Genomic DNA, 21,230 nt, shown 5'->3' with positions numbered 1-21,230 from the left:
TACTGACTTCAAGCCTTAGGGCCTTGTAAATACTTTATTTATAGTAGTTTACAGCTGGGGAAATTCTGTGCCAAAAAATCCCAAATTCTGCACATTTTTGGCAAAATAATGCGGATTATGGCGATGCCCCCTTCACACTGTTCATTGCTGACATCTCAGAGCAACAGCTGGTGGTACAGACTGCACCAGGCTCAGTGCATGAGACATGCTCGGAGATGGAGGCAGAGGGAACTGCACCCACCCCTAAGCCTTCCTCCCCTGTGGGGGAAGATGCCCTGGAGCCTCCCCCAGCAGTGCAGTCATCATCTTGGCTGAGAACTTGGGCCTGAAGGCGGAGGAAATGGCTGAGCAGTTGGACACCTTGTTTAATGTCCTGTTAGCCTCTACCCCAACCCCGTCGCACTACTGGTGCATGACAGTGTCCTTAAGATTGCCAGGGCCCCCTGGCAAACTCCTTCCTCCATTTTTCCCATCTCAAAAAGGGCCGAAATGAAATACTTTATCCCAGCCAAAGGGTTTGGATACCTCTACACCCACCCTTCCCTGGGCTCGCTGGTGGGCTCTGCGGCCAATGAAAGAGACAATCGGGCATACTAGCTCGACCCCACCCCCCCAAATAGAGACCAAATGGTTGAACCTGTTTGGAAGGAAAATTTATTTGACAGCCAGTTTGCAATTCCATTGGCAAACCATCAGACCCTCTTGAGCCATCCCAATTTTAATTTATGGGACTCCCTTCATAAGTTCAAGGAGTCCCTCCCATGGGGTTTGCCCCAAGAATTTGGAACCCTGGTGGAGGAGGGCACTGCGGCTGCCAGGTGCTCCTTCCAGATGGCATATGGCATGTGGCAGACTCAGCAGCCAGGGTGGTCATATTTGCAGTGGTAATTAGGTGCAGCTCCTGGCCTCAGACTGCTGGACTCTCCCAGGAAATGCAGACCTCCATCCAGGGCCTCCCATTTGATGGGAACGGGCTCTTTTTGGACCAGACGGATGCTAGGCTGCATGGGCTAAAGGACACCAGGACCACCCTTTCCTTGCTGGGCATGCATAACCACAGCCTGGAAGAAAGCGGTTGCAGCCACCCCCACCTCCTAGGCCTTGGCGGTCTCATCCAGGTTCTGCAAGGAGAAGGGACAGAGATGTTAGTTTCAGCCGCAGTCATCCTTCCTCCTCCCATTCACTCACGCAGCCCGGGGCCTGGCAAAAGACACCAGTGGCCAGAAGCACTCATTTTGAGGGTGCAATAGAGAGTGACGCCCCAGTCACCTTCCAGGATCCACCCCACTCTTTCCTCAACTGTCTTCGTCCCTTCCCTTTGGCCCAGTCCCAAGCCACCTTGGTCCATTGGGTTCTGGACATAGCATCTCAGGGTTACACCTGCAATTTACACCTCGAATGGACTGGACAGGAGCAACACCTCTCTAAGACCAACAGTTACGAAAGGTAGGGAACAGTTTTTCCCCAGCCACTCCCACCCACACATGGGGGGCAGGGGGAGGGAAGAGGAAGGGAATATAACATCTGCATGCAGGCTGCTCTCTCCTGGATATTGAGTGCAGGAAATTAGAGTGCTTTACGTCTGTTTGCACACCATATTGGCCACAATCTAGCTGCTAACTGAAATTGTGAAAAATTGTGAAAAATTCCCTAGTACTACAAGAGACTGAGATAAATTTGACAAGGGGGTGTGCCCATTGTAGCTTCTCACTGGTTCCATCCTCCCCCATTTCCAGTAGGACACTAAAGCATATTGCTTGCATACAAGGGTTTCTTTGCGTGGCGTGGAGCATGCTTTAGAGTCACTACATTCATGTGATTCGCCCAGGTCTTCCTCATGCACTGCTGCCATGTCTACAAAAGTTTTGCCGATGCAAACCACAGTGTATTGCTTATGCATGTGCATGCTTGGCCCCTTGCGTCAATGCTGCACATACTCACTGGAAGTATTTGCGTTGATGAATAGTGCAGTGCACCATTGGTAGGCATCCTAGCATACAACCTGCCACTGTTCATTGTGCTGTCTCTTGGGTAGTTTTGGCAATGCATGGTGGGACAGAAATGACTCAGACAAGGGTGGTTACCTGGGGTTTTATTGTACACATGGTCAGCGTTCCCTCTAATTTTTAACATCTATGCGCGGAATTAATTTTATGTGCACCAATATGGAAGTGATGTGTGGTTCGGGGGTGGGGCCGTGGGGTTCAGAGTGTGGGAGGTAGCTCAGGGCTGGGGCAGAGGGTTGGAGTGGGGGAATGAGGTCTCGGGTGGGGCTGGGGATGATGGGTTCAGGATGAAGGAGGGGGCTGAGGCAGAGGGTTGGGTAAACAGGGTGAGGGCTCCGGCTAGGGGTGAAGGCTCTGGGGTGGGGCCGGCGATGAGGGGTTTGGGGTGCAGGCTGCCCTGGGGCTGCAGTGGGGAGAGAGTACAAACAGTAGTAAAAACCTACTTTTGTCAGTAAGATGTGGGGAGCACAGATGTGGAATAGGAAGATGTCATTTTTCCATAGTCACTTTTCTGTGTATAGATGCACTGACGGAGTGCAACAGGAGAAAGTTAATAAACGGACATATTGGTAAAGTTGCATCAACCAAAACCCCAGCTCTAAACTGGAGAAGGAATTGGGGAAGTTTGGAGCTGTATCTAATTTTATGGTTTGTGTCCATTGCTTTTGTGTCCTCAGAAACTATCCTGCAAGATATGACTGATTAGAGCTTTTTGAAAACTAAGAGTAATGTCATGAAACGTATGCAAGACCTCAATCCTATTTACTCTATACCTTTCCTGAAGCTCAGGAAGTGTATCCGTAGCACTGGCTACAAACTTAAAGTAGGGTTGGTTCTGAAGAGTGAATTGGTAAAAGTGGCGCGGGTGGGGGTTTGAATACGTCTACACCCAGCCTTCCCTTGGCTCACTGGTGGGCTCTGTGGCCGATGAAAGAGAGAAACGGGCTTACTAGCTTGACCCCACCCCCAAAATAGAGGCCAAACAGTTTAACCTGTTTGGAAGGAAAATTTATTCGATGGCCAGTTTGCAATTCCATTTCTATGTTTGTCTCTCAATGATGCTATGTTGAATGTACTTGCTTTACAGATGCGGGGAGATATCTTTAACCGAGAGCCCCGCAAACTTCACAGGGGATCAGAGTGTCTGGGATCAGAGCAATAAAGGTACTTCAGACCAAGTTGAGCCCTCAATCTCAGCAGTGTAGGTCCCATTGTATTCAGATTGCATTTTCAGTGACACCTGTGCAACTCCTTTGCCCTCTGTGGCTTTGTCAAATGTAACTGATTGGAATGTAATAAGCCATTCTGTTGATGCATAAGGAGTAGTAGAAGACAGCTCACTCTCTGTAAGCTGTGTTGGCTCTGCATTGTTAACTAGCAATAGCAGTAAAAGAAACTGTTTTCCTCAAACTCGGCAGCTTTGGCTCTGAATACATACAAGGAACAGATCTGTTGGGCAAGGTGCCCTTTTTACATAGTTACTTTCTAGAGCAGAACTGTACTTATAAGTGATCTTAGTCTAGTTTGAATTTTTTCCTAGAGTGGGGAGAGACCACTTGCATCCAAGAAGGCTAGGCTTGTGAATCTGATACAAAAGAAATAATGTCTGAGAGCTCTAAACTGTCTTTCCTCTGCCTAAAACCCAATCACATAGCAAGAAAAAGATAGATAACTGGTAAGAATAGCCTTTCTAGTCAAATATATACCCTCAGCTATTTATATCCTTTTAAACTCCATTTACAAACAGTATCGGGGGTTTCTTGTAAAAGATTCTCTCATACACTGACTAAAAAATACTAATAAAAGCGGCCATGAGGATGGTTGCAGCAAAGGAAATCTTAGAGTCTCAGAAGTTTAACCTTCCTTAATTGATTTATTTGGGGCAGCTTTTGTAATAGTAGTTTTGATCTCGTGTGACCAAATTTAACGTGAAACTTCGAGACCTTTATAACACCCTGAGGAGGGACAGTATCAGAATCTGTATACAAGATATGTTAGATTTTAAAAATGACCTTGTACGCTACAAGTTCTAAGGCAGTACTGCATTTCCTGTCTTCCCCTGACTAAATTATTATTTATGTTACACTCTGACAATCTCTGCTAATTAGAACCGGTTGGGAAAATGGAGTATCAGTTTCACAGGGAATGTAAAAATCCTTGTCATTCAGGAATCATGGAATCATAAAAGTGTAGAACTGGATGAGACCTGAGTATATCATCTAGTCCAGTCTCCTGCACTCTAGAGAGAACCATGTAATAACTAGACCATTCCTGACAGGTGTTTGTCCAACATGTTCTTTAAAATCACCAATGACAGAGATTCCACAACCTTCCTAGGCAATTTGTTTGGAATGGAACAAAATGTTGAGATTTTAAAATTTCCTGTCAAACAAAAAATTCCGTCTTTTTCAGAAGGAAAAATGTGGAAGTTTTCAATTAAAAAATGAATGACATTTCTTGTCAATTTCGTATTTTGACCCAGATGACCAAGAATGACCATTTTGAGTTTATCAGTGAGCAGAGAAGGGAACTGCACCCAAACTGCACCCAATCAAAGCAAAAATACACCGTAGTATGTAGTGGAGGTGGTGATGTGAAGGAGGTGGTGGATGGGGGCAGTAGCACTCTCTCCTAAGCCCGGGGCAGCAGTGGCACTCCCACTGTCTGGGAAAATTTCTCTGTTGAGGGGAGTTTCCACCCTTGGATCTGCAGAGTGAAGAACTAGTTAGCCTGCATCAACCCATTGCACCAGCAAACCTTATTATGCCCAAATTCTCTCAAGAGAAGTATTTTCCAGAGTCACTTTAAAAGACAATGCACAGGAAAGGGGACGTGTTAAGCAGCCTGATTAGATAATTTTGTAAAATTTCATCGCTTTCAATACTGATTTTCAGGGTAATGCAGTGTGAGAATTACCTGCAAAACACCAATTACATGGCTGAGTCCTGCCGGGTGCTGGGACTCTTCTGCTGGGTACTGAAACCTTTCAATAGACACTCAAAGCCTTACAGGATCAGGCCCATACTTAGAAAAAGCTGAGAGATTTAGCCTTGGCTTAATGTCCTTCTAACTCTGGAATGAACGAACACTTATAAATTAAAGCCAAAATATGGAAAATCTCTAGGAGAGAAGTTTACAGGCCTGGATTTAAGCCAACATAACATCGTCTCTGCATGGGGAAAATATTTGTGGGATCAGCACAATGGACAAAGCCATTCTCAAATAATGTTGTTACCAACTACACTGTTTGTCCTGTTGTCCAGCCTTATTGTGTTAAGCCTGGAGGGGAAGAGGGGAGAAGCAGCTGCCTCCAAATACAAGTCAAAAATTGAATGTAACACTAAACGTTGCTGTGGTTATTTGCATGAAAGCATAGAGATACAGAATGACCAAATGAGTCATTTATAGACTATGTCTTCACTTATTAACTTGGCATAAATACAAATCCCTTAAGAGTAAGATGATGAACACTAATCGCTTTGAGCTCTCGTGACCCTCTATGATCCCGTGTCTGGTATTTACTTAGGCTAATTTTCCCAATGGTATCTGAATAGACCTAATCATTGCTGTGTGAGTTATGATACTGCATGGCAAAATATTCAGTAATAGTCTCTCTTTTCCTGTTCTTTTAAGCCACTCAGTCCAGGCACAAAATATTAAAGTTCTCAACATGTGACACAGTTTAAGAACAGGCTGTGGTTCTGTGATTCAGGCATGGTTCCCTGTAGCTTGGAGATTCTTCGTAGCAAGGACAGTGGTGGATGGAAGGAAGTTCAGATGTTGCATCCCCAGAAATGTGCAGTCTTAGCCGTGGGATGGATCAGAGCTATAAGAGAGAGATACAGGGTTCCCTGTAGTGGGTAAAGTATGATTTGAGATCCTGGTGTTTAATTCCCATTTCTGCCACTGTGGCCTTAGGCTAGTCACTAAAACTCTCCATGCGTCAGCTTACCCTGTTGGATCATATTAAAGAAGTTCTGTATTAAAATCACAAATGAGTTTGATTCCCCATAGTTTAAATTCCAGGGTATTACTAATTAAGAGGTCTCTTGGGTTTTGGTACTGTTTCTCTCCCTCTATGTGTGAAACTTGCAAGCTGCTAATTGTGTTAGTACATTCTAAGACAGAATCTGTTCTCAAAGCAATTCACAGAGACTCAAAGCAATACTCTAACAACAGAAACAGCACCCAGAGACTCCCCGCCCTTTTGTTGTATTAACAATTGTGATTAAAATAGAGATAGAGGATGTATGTGGACGGATGCTTGGTGTGGATAACAACTGAATGATCAGGGAGGTGCCAGCCTAAGAATCCAGTGTCCATCGGCTGAAGAAGGCGTCAAGTGGAAATAACCAGAGGACCCCCGGAGGGCAGACTGGAATCCACCCAACAGCCTCAAGAATGGGAGAACCAAAGAACAAGATAACTTCTTGGAGCCGTCAGGAATGTGCTATCTGCTGATTGATTCAGCAACAGCATGATGAAGCAATTCCCATAGACTGGCATAGGAAGAAATTCCTATAAAAATAGACTCTTAAAAAGTGAGAACTTTGGGGTCTGATTCTGCAAACCAACTTCCAGGAGCATCAGATGAGCATCTGACAAGGCCCTGCTCCCTCCTCATGTCCAGGCCACCTGGCCAGTGGCTTGGCATGAGCAACTCTAAGGCTGGTAACTATGATGACAACCTTGCAGAACCTCTGTGTGTGTGTGTGTGTGTGTGTGTGTGAATGTGTGAATAAATATGAGATTGAATGGAATGTTATAGCTATAACTAACTGCTTACTATGATAACAACCTTGCAGAACCTGTGTGTGTGTGTGTGTGTGTGTTTGTATGAATGAATGAGTGAATAAAGATGAGATTGAATGGAATGTTACAGCTGTAACTAACTGCTTACTATGATTCTTTCTGTATTCACAATAAATGTGGTATTTTGCCTTTTTCCCTTTAATAAGATCCTGCTGGTTTTTAATTTATTGGTACAACAACCCCACCGGCAAAATAAGGATAATACTTGTACTTATCTGAGCCGGTTGGGCCGTGTTTGCAGTGCATAGAAATAATCTGACAGATCAGAGAAGCAGAAATTAGTGGGAATACTACTAACATACAGGTCAAAATTAGACATTCCGCAGGTCTGATTAGACTTTACATTAATTAAAAACATGCAGTTAATACTTTTAAGGAAATTCTCTATTTATCCACATAACTGGTATAACACGGGGAGCAGCCAATGCAGAATCTGCACTTAACCAGCATATCTCAGGCACCAGTGCAAGAGGGACCATGCACACAAGAGAGAGACTAGTTCAATCACCATGCAGATGGAGTCTTTTGGCCTGGCCCTTCACACAACCAACAAGGTTGTCTGGTTTTGTGATGTGACTAGCTAACAACTAGACTAAAAACTCCAGTTCATTCCACACCAGCCACCAAGTAGATAAATTAATGGTATTAGTCACTACCCAACTGGTAGTAAATAAACTAGTGACCTAGACATGAAAGGCTCCATATCCAAATTGTTTTCACTAATTATACTCTGGACAAGGACAGATTTAATTCCAAGGACAGGAATATTAACTTCAATTCACCTCCTTAATCAAGTGTGGAGATACAGGAGGCATAAGCAAAGGAATCATGACATGGATCATCAACATTGTCATGTGCTTTCACAGGCAGCAGCATCTTGTGAAAATGTCACTGCAACCACCAGAAGCCAAGAGTTTCCAGGGCAATGTGTGGAACATGGGCAAAAAGAAGACAGAATCCTGGGTTACATTTTCAAAGGTATTTTGGTGCCTAAAGATGCTGATAGGTGCTTTTGAAAACCACACTAGGAGCCTAAGTGCCTGTGCAGTGCTTATAGATTTCCTGGTTCTCCACAATTACCAGAGGGGATGAGAATGTGTTGCAGGGGGAGTATAATAAACAGAGGGACTTCCTGGTCAGGGAGCTCTCTAGTAACTGCTTAAGGCATGGCTTTTTGTGTTTATGCTGACACACTACAGTGCCTAATGGGAGTTAGGCCTTTGGTGCTTTTGAAAATCCCATTAGCTGCCTATGTGCATCTTTAGATGCCTAAATACTTTTAAAAATCTGGCCCGCTATGTGCTACTACAATTCAGCCATCAAATGTTGCAGTCAGGCTTTTTACTGGTTCAGCAGGTCCAAATAAATAATCTGGAGAGGTCAGACATAGTGAACCAAAGGTAACACTCATGGTGTTTGTTTAAAAAAAAATGCTGATTTGTGTTTCATCTTCTAATAAGGTTACCTACCCGCATCCACCAGAATGTTATTTCTTACCACCCAGCAACCAGTCCTGCCACTGTTACAAATCACAAAAAAGGAAGATCATTTTGCAGTTCTTAACCAGTTTTAAACATCATAAAATAAAAGACTTGAATTCAGTGATTAAAGCTTTCCTCCTTTGCATACCAGATTGCAGAAATACACCTTTAGGTACATTGTTTCATAATGATTGCACAGCATGTTCCTATAATAACATGCAGTCATACGGGGGAGACCTCAAATGTATAATGCATTACGAGCTCTCTAGGAGCCCCTTATTTCAATCAGAACCTTATTTTTAATTTTTAAAATGCTTTTACAGAATTTTTAACAAGTACTTTCTTTTGGGTTTGGTTTTTTTTAACTACCCAATCTATAAAGCTTTTTGGGCCTTCGCAAAATATTGAGTCTTGAGTTATTTTATATCATTGTCATTATTTCACAGAGACTTAGTGGGACAAGTCTCCTGACTGGAATATTGGCATAGAAGGGCATAGCTTGTTTAGAAGGGACAGGTGGGATGAAAAGGGAGGAGGTGTTGCATTATATGTCAAGAATATATACACTCGTTTTGAAGTCCAGAAGCAGACCAGTAGAAAGTCTCTGAGTAAAGATATAAAGGGTAAAAATAGGAGTGATATCATGGTAGGGGTCTACTGTAAACCACCAAATCATGAAGGAGGCATTTCTAGAACAAATAGAAATATCCAAAACACACACGAAGACCTGGTAGTAATGTGGGACTTTAACTATCAAGACATCTGCTGGAAAAGTAATACAGCAAAACTCAAAAATTTCAGTAATGTAGATGACTTCTCGTTTCAGAAAATGGAGGAAGTAACTAAGGGGAAAGGCATTTTGGATTTGATTCTGACCAACAGGATAGCAAATCTGAAGGTGGAAGTCATTTAGGGTGAAAGTGAGCATGAAATGATAGATTTCATGATTCTAAGAAAAGGAAGGACAATAGACTTCAAAAAAACAGACTTATAGACTTTAAGGCCAGAAGGAACCATAGTCTCAGCTGCACATCGCAGGCTACAGAACCTCACCCACCCACTCCTGAAATAGACCCCTAGCCTCTGACTGAGTTACTGAAGTCCTCAAATCATGATTTACATACTTCAATTTACAGAGGATCCACCATTTACACTAGTTTCAACCTGCAAGTGTTCCGTGCTACATGCTGCAGAAGAAGGCAAAAAAAAAAAAAAAACCCAGGGTCTCTGCCAATCCAACCCAGGGGAAAACTTCTTTCCTGACCCCGAATATGATGATCAGTTAGACCTTGAGCATGTGGGCAAGACCCACCAGCCAGACACCTGGGAAAAAATTACCTCTAGTAAATCAGAGCCTTCCCCATCTCAGATTCAGAGAACTGGTAGGTAAGGGCCCATGAGAAGAAAATCTAAGGGAAAAAAGAGTGTAGGAGACCTTGCAGTTTCTCAGGGAGATAATATTAAAGGGATAACTGCAAACAATCCTGATGTAAAGGGAAGATAGGAAGAATAGTAAGAGGCCAATTAAGCTCCATCAGGAGCTCTTTAGTGGCCTGGGAAATCAAAAGCGGATCCTACAAATAATGGAAACATGGATGAATTGCTAAGAAGTATAAAGGAACAGCACAAGTATGTAAGAACAAAATCAGAGAGGTAAAGGCACAAAATGAGTTATACATAGCAAGGGACTTAAAATGCAATAAGAAGAAGTTCTTTAAATACTTTAGGAGCAAGAGAAAAATGAAGAACAATGTAAATCCTCTGCTTATGGGGGAAGGATAGCTACTAGCTGATGACAACAAGAAGGCTGAGTTGTTCAGTGCCTCTTTTGCTTCAGTCTTCACTAAAACGTTAAGGGTGACCAGATACTCAACACAATTAGTATTAACAACAAAGGGGAAGGAACGCAAGCCAAAATAGGGAAAAATCCAAATATTCTTTAACCATTAAGTTAGATTAGGTTAGATTCAAGTCAACAGGACCTAATTAATTTCATCCTAGGGTACTTAAGGAACTAGCTGAAGCAATCTCACAACCATTATCTTTAAGAAGTTGTGGAGGATGGGTTAGGTCCCAGAGGATTGGAGAAAGGCAAACATAGTACCTAATCTTTAAAAGGGGGGAACAAGGAGGACCCTGAGAATTATACACTGGTGAGACTAACTTCAATACCTTGAAAGAAACTGGAACAAATTATTAAACAATCAATTTGTAAGCACCTAGAGGATAATAGGGCTATATTAGTCAGCATGGATTTGTACACAACAAATCATGCCAAACCAACCTAATTTCCTTTTTTTGACAGGGTTACCGTCCTAGTGGCTGGGGGCGAAGCAGTAGATATATTATATCTTGATTTTTAGTAGGGTTTTTGATACAGTCCCACATGACATTCTCATTAACAAATTAGGAAAATGTGATCTAGATGAAATTACTACAAGGTGGGTGCACAAATGATTGAAAGACCATACCCAATGGTTTGCTGTCAAACAAGGCAAGCGTATCAAGTAGGGTCCTGCTGGGGGTCAGTGAGGGTTGTTGTACGATTCAATATTTTCATTAATGACGTGGACAATGGAGTCCAGAGTATGTTTATAAAATGATGACACCAAGCTGGGAAGGATTGCAAGCACTTAGGAGGGATAGGATAAGAATTTTAAATGACCTTGACAAATAGGAGAATTGGTCTGAATTCAACAAGATGAAATTCAATAAAAATAAGTTCAAAGTACTTCACTTAGGAAGGAAAAATCAAATGCACAAACACAAAATGGGGACTAACTGGCTAGGTGGCAGTACTTCTGAAAAGGATTTGAGGGTTATAGAGGATCACAAATTGAATATATCAGTCAACAATGTGAGGCAATTGCAAACGAGGTTAATACCATTCTGGGTGTATTAACAAGAGTGCTGGATGTGAGATATGTGAGTCCCGCTCTATTTGGGACTGCTGAAGCCTCATCTGGAGTATAGTGTCCATTTCTGGATGCCACACTTTAGGAAAGATGTGGAGAAATTGGAGAGAGTCCAAAGGTATGTCAGGCCTGGCCTGACATGAGTAATTAACATATGGAAGAAGGCCTCATTTTTTGGAAGAGAGAATTAGGGAAGGAAATGAATCATCAGTTTGAAAATAGAACATTTGTGCTAAATAAGATAAGTAAATAGGTCAGTAAGCTAAGAAAACAGAATGCCTAAGCCAACTAAGATAAGAGAGAGAACATTCAGGGAAATATTTACTATGAACTAGATAATTCAGGAAGTTAGAAATGTAGCGATGACTTGCATGCTGCACAGGGATTGGTTCTTGCAAAGTAGCCAATCCAATCCAATCCAATCCAAAAATGTGTGATGCAAATGCAATGAGATGTGTATAAAGGGAAAAGGTTTCTGTGTAACTTTGTAACTGTGATGTACCCTGCATCCATTCCCCCAACTGAGCATAGCACAGCTATATGCCAAATAAAGATACCTGAATGACGAAGGCTGGAGTCAAACTGAGTTTGTGGGAAGCTGAGTGGAAAGAGGTCTCGGAGGGAGTCCCAACACTAAAGGAGAGTGACAAAAATAATTAAAGTGTAGAAACTCTGACCTCTGGGGAAAGGTTAAAAGAACTAGGCATGTCTTCTCTTGAGAAAAGAAGACTGAAGGGTGGCCTGATAACAGTCTTCAAATATGTTAAAGGCTGTTATAAACAGAATGGTGGTCAATTGTTCTACATGTCCAGTGAAGGTAGGACAAGGAGTAATGGACTATTTAGCTTACGTATTAGGGAAAACTTTCTAAACATAAAGGTAGCTCAACTCTGAAATAGGCTTCAAAGGGAGATGGTGGAATCCCCATCATTGGAGGTTTTTAAGAACAAATTGGACAAATACCTGTCAGGGATGGTCGAAGTTTACTTGGACCTGCCACAACTCAGTTTAAATCAACAAATTGATGACTTCTCAAGGTCCCTTCCAGCCATATATTTCTGTGATTCTATTATTGTTTTTAGAATTCCAAGCAAGACCAAGCTGACTTACCAGTTCCCTCATTCTGTAGCAAACCTGAGACCCATGGTCTTGCATTAAGACATGTTGGTTAGCATACACTTTATACAGTTCTGGTATTAAAATGTTACAAAGAGACGATTGTGTCCTACCACCCAGTTCTGTGTGTGCCTAAAGTTCATCCCCTCACTTATTACTATCCTGTAAATGCAGGGTATAATACTATACTACATATTTTATAACTGGTTGATTTAAACTAGTTTAGGTTTTTCTTTGTCTATTTTACATACTTTAGTTGAAGAAGAGGTAAAAAACTTTCTGACTTGAATGAACAACACTGAAGTCAAATTAAATGATACCAATCCTGATTTATGCTGGTTAACTGCTCTTTAATGAAGCAATGGAGGCAATGTGGTCCCCTGGATAGGAATCAGGCTAATTCTGCTCCCATTATCCTTTTTGTTTGTACCAGTGTAGCGCCACTGACTTCACCAATGATTTACACTAGTGTAAGTGAGAGGAGGGTGCACTGCATGGCTGGAACCTTCTCTGTCGAACATAGCTGTAGATGTAATCTCGTTGACCAGCTACTCAGTTTATTGACTTGTATAATGAATTTTTCTTCTTCTCAGTACAGTTTGAAAAGAAGTAAATGTAAATATTTTGTTTGATTACAGTAGGCATTTTATTTTAAAAAACAGTAAAATACTGTGCGTGACAGATATGACAATCTTGTTTAATTAAGTTAGTGTTTTAGGAGTTGACTGTATAAAAAATGCAGAAGTTTATATATTATTGAAGGATTGTATGTATTTCCAGGAGGAGGGGGACCAGAGCCTTCCAGGAACTAAGAACAGTAGGAGGTGATTAGGCAAATTCACTCAGGTTGTAACATCTCCAGAGACTTACCACCATTGGAGAGAGGCTCACATATACCGGTTCAAACTGGATTCTTCAGGGACCAACAGACAAAGAAAGAATTTTTGGTTAAATAGCTTGAGTTTAAACTGACTCAAGGCTTCTTTCTGATCCAGCAAACAGATAGGACCTCTGGTCGAAGTGGGGTCCCAATCCTTAGGGAAGGGTTGGAAGGTCTTCGGCCTGCTGAGGACCCATAAGAATTGGAGTTTAGTTCTCAGCAAAAGCAATTATGAACTGGTGACCACAGGAAAAGCCCTGAGTGGGGTTTGAAGGACTAAACTCCAACTAGAGCCCTCACTGGAGTTGACGGGTGATCTCTGGTAAGCTTATTAGCTTGTGTGTGTAGGTTCTTTTATTGTTTTTAATATGTTTTCTCTGTAATGCTTTAACCTTAAGAATAAAAGAGCTTGCTTAGCTATGTGGTAACTTACAACTCTTGGCAATTACACTGTCTACCATCTCTGAGGAGAGAAGTGAAGCAGGTCTGCTTAGGCAATCTGTCTTTTGCTGGGGGAGGTCACAGTACAGTCAGTCAATGAAATGGTCAGCCTGGAAATACCCCAGTTAGAAGGGAGAGACATGCATAGCTCCAACTAAGGGAGGTGATGGCTCAGGAGCCAGAAGCCAAGAGTGGGTGTCCTTGCTGGACCACTGAAGGGGAATATAGATGCAGTTGCCCTGAACTTTGAGACTGTGCATTAAAAATTACCTGGCTAAAAGAGCTTCTTTACAGTTACATTGCAGAGGTGGCCAAACTTACTGGCCCTCCCACATATGACAACCTTCAGAAATTTGAGAGCCAGGGCACACCGGCTGGGGCCCAGGCCTCGGCGCTTCAGCCCCACTCCTGCTGAAGCCTCGAGCCCCAGCAAGTGTGCCCTGCAGGGCTGAAGCCATGAGACCCCTGCCTCCCTGCTGGGCAGAAGCCTCTACCCCACCACCCCGCTGCAAGGCAGAGGTCTCGAACTCCCCCACCCCATCTGGTAGGTGGGGAATGGGGGGGAGCTCTGTGAGCCACACTTTAATGGTAAAAGAGCCACATGTGGCTCGCAAGCCACAGTTTGGCCACCCCTGCTATATGGGGTCCTGATCCATGTCTATGGCTCTAGGTGTCATGGTAATACAAATAAGTAATAACAATAATAATTTACACCAGGTGAGGATCTGGCCCACCATCTACTTTAAAACTGTATTCACTTTACATATCTATATATACTATCAAAACACATGAACTGCAACTTTGAAAAAGAGAAGATGACTTTCATAACAAACTTTTTCATGCAAATGTAAATTTGAAGTGCAGCTGCAGGGCAACAACATAGTTAATTTTACTCCTGCATAAATGCTTTCATCATTAGTGATTTTCAGTGTTATTTTGGATATTCTCATCCACCAATGTTTCATCCTTTTAGTCTTTCATATTTTGTATTGTGCTCTACAAAAAAATATTTTAACTAACTATTATCTTTAAGGTCAGCATTCTAAACATGGCTTTCTTGCAGCTCCAACGTACTATAAATTGTTTAGTAAGCATGAAGCTTACAACTTAGCCAACGATTATCATCTATCATATATAAAGCTTGTTGTGGTTTCCCGAAAGGACTGAAACTTGACCTTTTTCTGTGTGAATGACTAGTGATTGCAGTGTCAAGACTGTGATGTGTCTCATCACTAATCATAATCCAGATTAATTTAGAATCTTGTTCAACAGAAAATGCTAAATTTAGGGTTTTACAGTGGAAAGAAAATGCAACCACTGCTGTGGTCCTCTGGATGGTGTCCTTTAATACAGTGAAATACAGAATCTTGAACCCTACTATTGTGAAACTTGATTCATAGCAAAGTGGAAACAATATCCAAATGCCGTCATAATGAAGTGGTTCTGTGAATGTGAAACGCTTCACTTCAAAAGAGTTTCCCTGAATTTTGAATGAAAAAACATATTGTGGAGCTGTTTCTATTGACTTTAGTGTTATAAGTTAGTAAAAGAAATGTTCTAATTAATTGCAAATGTTATTGCTGTTCAAAATATGTCCAGAAGGAGACACTGTACTGTAGTTTGTAGGTAAGGGGTGCCATGAATCCTGTATAGATGTTCATCATTTCTCTGAGGCACAAGGGATGTCTATTCTACAAACCTTTTCTTTTCTTGGTAGCTCTTTTGTGGATTTAGTGTAGATCTGGACTCCATCAGGTAAATGAGGAGGATTTGCACATCCCTGTTTTCTGGAACGATTATATTGGAAAAGCTGATATGGTCTTGTTATCCTGAGAAAAAGGTTGAGCTCTTAAAGTCATGTTTATCCTCCCTGTTACTATGTATGGCTCTGTTTCTCCAATCTGTTCCACTCAGGCAGACCATTATGCCCATGCAGGATTCCACTGAAGTCAGTGGAACTCTACCCAGGTGCAAGGAGTCAACTACGTGGATTAGGATTTACAAAAAGAAAAGGATTAGAGTGTTGGGTATTCCCTCAGTCATCCAGAGGAGGCTTCCTGGATGACCCAAGAGACTGTGAAAGTCTGGTAATGCTTTGAATAGAAAGAAGAAATGTATAACAAGATCCAGTGGCTGGAAGTTGAAGCTGACAAATTTAGACTAGTAATAAGGCACAATTTTTTAACAGGGAGCGTAATTAACCATTGGAACAATTTACCAAGGGTTGTGGTAGATTCTTTATCATTGGAAGCTTTTTAAATCAAAATATACTCTACTTCAAACAAGAATTAGTTCAGGGAAATCCTATGGCCTGTTTATGAGGGAGGTCAGACTAAATGATTGAAATGGTCCCTTCTGGTTTTCTATTCTATTAATCTAAATCTAGAATGGAACCAATAAGTGCTTTTATGACGAGTAATTTTTTTCTCTGTATTTGTGTATTTATTTTTATAAAGTGTGCAGTGTTTATAGTTCTACTCTTGTATTAGCTGGGCACTCTGTATCTCGAAGCAGCACCCCGGAGCTACTATATTCACCACTGTCGTATAATTAGGATATATTTCATATAAAGCATGCCATGTAAGATATCATAGGAAAGGTCATGATCTGCTGAAACCCATTGTTCTGTCAAAATATGTATATAGTTAGTGTATATGAAATTATGAGATTTTGTTGTATGGTTGTTACTGAAATAGGATATACGTTTGCTAGTGACAACGAAGGAAGTGATCCATGCCCAAGAGAGTGTTAAACAACCAGTAATCAGCAGGGGAGTTGTAAACAAGGGATTTACAATACTGTAAGAGGGCTGCACAAGGATCACACAGTGAGGGATTGCTCAACTCTGTGACATGTCTGGGCTAGTGTTTTCTAGGCACATGGACTGAGGATATAAAATAGGAAACAGTGGCATCATGTTTTGGCCTTTCTCCTCGCGCACCTACACTGGAAGAAACAAGAATGCTGAGAAGATAAAGACTTTAACTGAGGAGACTGGTCCCAGGCTTAAAAGGGGAAGCCTGTGTATTAAGAACTGTAATATCCAGTGGGGTGACAAAAACGGCTTGATCTAAATACTGCCTAGTGTAATAAGGTTTAAGATTAACTTGTGCACTTACCTTTTATTTTCTTTGGTAACTATCTCTGACCTTTTGTGCCAACCACTTATAATCACTTAAAATCTATCTTTTGGTAGTTAATAAATCTGTTTTTGTTTTACCTAAAACAGTATGTTGTGGTTAAAGTGCTTGGGAAATCTCAGCTCAGTTTACAAAGGCTTGTTTGTGTCCTCTCCACATTGAGGGAGGGGCAGACTGGGTAATGAACTTACACTGGACAGGTTTCCGAGGTGCAGGGCTGAGAAGCTGGGAGGAATTGGCTGATGCCTTTCTCTTGTGTGATTTGTGAGTGGCTCGGGGAGCATTCATACAATCTAGCTGGGTGTGGGGCTCCACATGCAGTTGTGCGGAGTGATAACAGAGCTTGGAGGGGTTTGCTGCTTATCACTAGCAACGCATTGTGAAAGACAGCCCAGGCTGGAGAGTTAAGAGGCACAGCAGTACCCCAGTCCTAGGTTGCCCCCTGGGTATCCCATAGCATCACCTGCTGGTGGTCTTCCTACTTAGCTTGTAATTTAATTAAACTTTGTATGGCTCAGGCTCAAGCCTGAGCTGTGGGACCCTGTGAGGGTGCAAGTATGATTGTAGCTTGGATAGGCATACCCATACTATCTTTAATTTAGCTATCATGGATAACAATAGCAGATAGCAACCAGAGTTCAAGCCCTCCAAGTCCTCTAGGTATGTAGCCTGGTTGCTAGCCCATGCTGAAGCCTGTGCCCACATCTACACAGCTATTGTTACCAGTACTAGCTAGATTAAGCATGGGTATGCCTACCCATGCAACAATCACACCTTCATTTCCAGTGTAGATGTACCCTTACGTACTTTTGAAAATTTTACCATAGATTAAAATCTCTCAAAACTGACCAGGATTGCATAAGAGTTATGAAACCTAGTGAACATTTTTTATAAACATAGTCAAAGTTTTGAGTCTGTAATAAAACCCCTGGTTGGATTTTACCTGGCTCTGGAGTTCCTTGTAAGTACTTCTCCCATCATTCTTTTACCAATAGATACAAAGAATAAAGGATCAGCTTTTTATTGGGAAGCTCACTTTCTGGGATGCTTCTGAACTCTGCACGAGTTCAGAATGAGGTCTTGGATATAGCGAGGGAGAGTGGTTGCTGCTTTCGTCTACTCATAAAAGGAAACCTAAGTGAGAGTTTGAAAAAGAGCTGTCTGTTTTATTTCAGTGAATCTGTATTAAAGCAGGTGGGAAACTTTAAACCTACAATCCATTTTTATAAAGATTGTTTAAACAACAAGAATGCCTGGAAGCATCTTAACTCTAAACAACTGGAAATCATTTTCCAGTGCCTCTTGTTCAAGGAGAGACATTTAATTCTTTGAAATGTAGGCCATTTTCAAGTCATTTAGTACAACAAATGGGACCAGCTCAATCTGTTCTGCACATTTTAGTAATTTAAAAGGACATAACTGAATTTTATTTTAATGGTAATTGCAAGCTCATGCAGAAAATGTAAATGCACATTTCACAATTAGCTTGCAGCATAAACCATAGCTTCTATTAATGTATTCCAATTTGTAATTCTTTGCACAGTTTGAGATTTGAAAGCTGTGATTAAAATTAATTAGGTTAAGTAAAGTTTATCCCCCCAGAGCACGGCTATTTCAAGAAAGAAATGGTAAAACACTAGCTACATCTGGCACTGCAGGAAGTTAAAGCTTCACAAGGAGCAGCAGCATTGCTTTTCATAGAAATTGCATGCTGCTTATTTGGCACACCTAAAGAGCTTTTTCAGGAGCTAATTGAACTATTAAGCTATCTTTGCCACATGTCAAAGCTTCGGAGGTAATAGCTACACTATCCATCTGTAGCTATGGGTATCGGACAAATGAATCAATGTTTGTAACACAGTGGGTCACAAAACTTTATGATCCTTTCTATCCGTCTTAGGGTTTTATGCTCCTGCCCATCACCATGGTATCTGAGCTTTTTCCAGGTAAAATCAATAGCAATAGCGAAGTCCCTAGTAAACTTGATGGAGTGTCTGGCATTTCTTCCCTCTTGGGGTAAAAACTCTGGGGTATTTTTGCTTATTAGTATGTTTGGTTGTTGGTTTTGGCTGGTTGATCTGTTTGTATTACAGGAGGGGTAGAGGGTTTATTTCTTCATGTGATGGGAGCGTTTGGGCAAATGGGGTGATGTGAACATTATCCTTGTTATGGTGGAAAGGCTTTTTTCAAAGAGGAATGTTTTGCAGTGTTTCCAAAAGATAGTCAGAGTCTGAATTTACCTCATTTACTCTGGAAATTCATTCCATTGACTGGGAATGCTTTGTGCCTAGCTCTCATGTGCTATGTCCTGGCCTTTGTGATCTGCATTGTCTCAAAGGTTCATAGACTGAAATCTGGTCATTCATGTAGCTGAGCCTTGAACCATTAAGTGCTTTGAAGATTAGGATCAAGGTCTTACTGGCATCTGAAACTGACTGGAAGCCAGTGGAAGGACTTGAACAAAGACCTGATGTGCATTCAACCGTGGAGGCCTACACCATAGAAAAGGCAGGCAGCCACATTCTGTACCAGTTGGAGCCGTGCATCATCTTCACGTTCAGCTTCAGACACACTGAATTACAGTAAACCAGCCAGGAGGGGATGAATGCATGGATCACTGTAGTCAGGTCCTCATCTGCGGGTAAGGTTTCCTACAGAGTGGGAGGAGAAAAAGACACTTTTAGATACCGAAGCTCCCTGGCCGTCGAAGCTTAGAGAGGAGTCATACAGGACTCTGAGGTTTCACACCTCTTTGGTGAATGGGAGCTGTCTGCCATCAGTGAAAGGTGCGAACAGTATCTCAGCTAGATCTTGAAAGTGTTTTCCCTTTTCACCCAGCATCACTTCCATCTTGCCTAGATTCAGCCTGAGCCAGCTGCTCTTCACCCAAGAGCTGACCTCCTGTAGCTATTCTGATATCTTTCTAATGGTGGTGGTTGCATCAGTGGCAAATGAACTGTAGGCTTGGGTGTCATCTGCATATTGTTGGCAGCTGAGCCCATGGCATCTCAATACTTCTCCCAGTGGTTTCATTGAAGAGAGGCAAGGATAATATGGATCCCTGTGGGACCCCGTAGATGAGAGCCTTCAGAGAGAAGGAACAGTTACCCATCACCACTCTGCGGTCTATTGGAGGGGAATGATTGGAGCCACTGTAGTGCTGAGACATCTACTTCTGCTATGTCATGTAGATAGGTTAGCAGCCGTACCTTGTGGGCACTGTGCCAAAGGCTGCAGAGAAGTTTAGCAATATAAGCATGGAGATCTGCCTGTGTCCATGAAGAGGTTGTCAGTTAGAGTAACTAGGGATGTCTCAATGCTGTGCCTTGCTGGATCTTGGTGGTTACTACTTTCTCTATTATTTTATCCAGGAATAGGGGACTGGCAATGGGATGGCAGGAGAGGTCTTCAGGGAAGAATGTTGGCTTTTTGAGGACTGGGTGGACTATTGCTTTTTCAAGGCAGTTGGTAGGTGTGCGTCTCTGAAAGAGGCATTAACAATTTCCATGAGATAGTTTTTTTCTTTACTAGCCAGGAAGGGTACAGAGCTGTTTCACATGTTGTTATGCTGACATTTTTCAGGGTGCTTGAGCTTTGGCCAGTGTGATGGGGCCAGACTCAGACAAGGAGCCCAGCCCACAGGGGGAGAAGGGGAGCATGCAGTTCCTGAACTACAATTTCCATGAGACATAGCAGCAGCTCAGGCAGACACAGACATCAAATCGGCCCCAAATTAAAAATTTTGATTGAATACCACAAACCAAAATATTTCAATTTGAGTCAACCTGACCCAAAGGAAAATATTTCATTTAGATTCTCCCAATGGAAAAATCAAAACATTTCTGAAAAATTGAAATTTTCCTACATAAAATTTACATTTTGCTCTTGTTAGCAAAGTACACTGACAGCTCTTCTGAGCAGCAGCTGCTCAGATCCAATAGATGGGCGGTGCAGTCTGGGTTAATTAGCCAGTTAACTATGCAGAATAGTTCTTTTGGTTGTGATTCTGCTACCTTGATTGCTGTGTAGTAATAAAGTATATTAAATAATTTTGTGATCTCACTTGCTGTGAGATACAAATTGTGAATAATAAAAAGAAACCCACCACCATAATTAACATTAATTGGACCCTTGCTGCCACTCTAAGGGTGGGTACTGATATGGAATCTAAAATACACTCATTCTCTGGAGGGGCTGTGTGGTGTAGGTGGTGGAGCACTGGCTTAGGCCTCAGAAGACTTGGGTTCTATTCCTGGATTTGCCATTGGCCTGCTGGCTGACAATCGACAAGTTACTTTACTGCTCTCTGCCTCAGTTTCCACATCTGTAAAATGGGGGTGAAATACTGACCTCCTTCCTAAAGCACTTCAAGATCTACTGATGAAAAGTACTATATAGGAGCTAGGTATTATTATTGTTTTACTGGTGTTCCATCCAGG

Source organism: Natator depressus, chromosome 3 (assembly GCF_965152275.1).
Source record: "Natator depressus isolate rNatDep1 chromosome 3, rNatDep2.hap1, whole genome shotgun sequence".
Taxonomy (NCBI): Eukaryota; Metazoa; Chordata; order Testudines; family Cheloniidae; genus Natator; species Natator depressus.
The sequence above is the reverse complement of the archived record's forward strand: the minus strand, read 5'-3'. Positions refer to the sequence as shown.